This window comes from Bactrocera neohumeralis, unplaced genomic scaffold (genome assembly GCF_024586455.1).
Source record: "Bactrocera neohumeralis isolate Rockhampton unplaced genomic scaffold, APGP_CSIRO_Bneo_wtdbg2-racon-allhic-juicebox.fasta_v2 ctg4441, whole genome shotgun sequence".
NCBI classification, from domain to species: domain Eukaryota; kingdom Metazoa; phylum Arthropoda; class Insecta; order Diptera; family Tephritidae; genus Bactrocera; species Bactrocera neohumeralis.
This window is the reverse complement of record NW_026091474.1, coordinates 1-1,980: the sequence shown is the minus strand read 5'-3', so window position 1 is coordinate 1,980 and position 1,980 is coordinate 1. Positions and strand designations below refer to the sequence as shown.

At 39.5% G+C, this 1,980-nt stretch overlaps 1 pseudogene; it reads left to right on the top strand.

The window, feature by feature from the left end:
- The first annotated feature begins 387 nt into the window (after positions 1–387).
- On the top strand, positions 388–1,467 carry LOC126767167 (facilitated trehalose transporter Tret1-like; annotated as a pseudogene).
- Positions 1,468–1,980: the final 513 nt, after the last annotated feature.

Genomic DNA, 1,980 nt, shown 5'->3' with positions numbered 1-1,980 from the left:
GAACTTGAAAGGAAAAAGCATGTGCAAAATTTCCCCTGTTCAGGGTATAAAAATTAAAAGCATTAAAAGTTTGAATAATAGTAACGTTTGTAATGGATACGGTTCATATTGCGCTACATATTTAAAAGTTAATTAGTTAATTTTAAATTTATTTGTGACAGTTGTTTTTGTTCCTTTTTTTGTTCTAGTGTAATTGTAATACACATGCGCACAGAATTTTTTTTGCATAGAATTCAATTAGCTATGCACAAGTGTTCAATTCATAATACCAAAAACATCTGGTCATTACCAGTGACTGCAATAGCAACAACCAATCTAAATTATTAGCAGCTATAGCTTTCGAGGAATGCGTTAGGAAACTTGTGCGACGTAGTAGCAAAGCAAGTCCGTGCGCGGCAGTTCCTTTCTATATTAATTGTGTTGTTTCTACTATTGGATCACTTCATATTTGCATACGAAAAGAAGTATTTCAACTTAATTTGTGAACCACTCGCGAAATTTATGTGCGAAACTCAGTCATTTCGAAACAGTAACGGTCTAAAAAGTATTCTCAAAATCACATAAAATGAAGTTGCTGAAGTTTATGTCGTTTACAATACCCAATGATGAGCCTAAACCAAGTGGGATCGGTCATCAGGTGCAGTTATAAGCTAGATCAAAACAAATTATTCAAATATTTAATATTTTCTGAGTTTTTGTGAATAATTTAAAAAAAAAACTTTTTTTATTTGCAGGTGCTTGCTGCACTGAGCGTATCAATGGGTTCATTGGTTGTTGGTTTCTCTTCCGCCTACACCTCTCCAGCGTTGGTATCAATGACTGACAGAAATTATACGGACTTCGAAGTAACACCACAAGCGGTAAGTTCGACAACAAAACAGCAGCGTGATATTTTCAAACTGATTGAAAAATTTTTTAATTACATAAATTTTTAATTCTCATTAAGGCCTCCTGGGTTGGCGGTCTAATGCCCCTGGCGGGGTTTAGTTGGTGGCATTGCTGGCGGACCATTTATTGAGTATATGGGACGTCGTAATACAATTCTTGCTACCGCCGTGCCCTTCATTATCTCTTCAGCTTGTGCTGTTAACATTGCCATGGTGCTAGCTGGACGTACGCTTGCTGGTTTCTGTGTGGGCATTGCTTCGCTCTCGTTGCCCGTGTATTTAGGCGAGACAGTACAACCGGAAGTACGTGGCTCATTGGGTCTACTACCAACGGCTTTCGGCAACATTGGCATCTTACTTTGCTTTGTCGCCGTCTCATATTTTGATTGGTCCCCATTAGTTTTTCTTGGTGGTGCGTTAGCTGTACCATTTTTGATTCTTATGTTCCTCATACCAGAGACTCCATGTTGGTATAGGTAGGTAGGTAGGAGTGCAGCCCTATCGGGCTCAATTAGCACTTGATGTGCCATTTTGATCCACTATTCGTAGAACCACCTGTATCTGCTATTACGTTTCACCTTCTCTCTCAAACCAATTTGAGATTTCGATGAACTACTTATGTCCGATATGCTTTTGGTGGAAATCCATTCAAGATTTGGTGCTTGGTGGATTCCGAGTGTTTTGTGTCGGATCTGTGCTAGAGCTCGGCATTCGCAGAGAAAGTGGAAAATTGATTCCTTGTTCCCTGCTACTCCGCAGCCACGGCAGATATCGTTGTAGGGCAATCCCATTTTGGACGCATGTTCCCCAAATGGCCAGTGCCCTGTTATGGTAGCTGTTATTCTGTAAATACTTTTTCTTGACCTATTTAATAAATCATTTGTTCTTTTCCTGTCATATGTTGGCCATAATTGTTTAGTTATGACGCATTTTGTAATGTTTTTCCACCTGTTGTTTGCAATTTGCTGAAATTGTCTATAGATCTCTCCTTTTATCGATCCTAGCGGGCTTGGTATTAGCTCCGCCTCGGATTCATTGAGGAAAGCTCCTGCCTTTGCCAACTCGTCTGCTTTTTCGTTACCGAAAAAGTTCC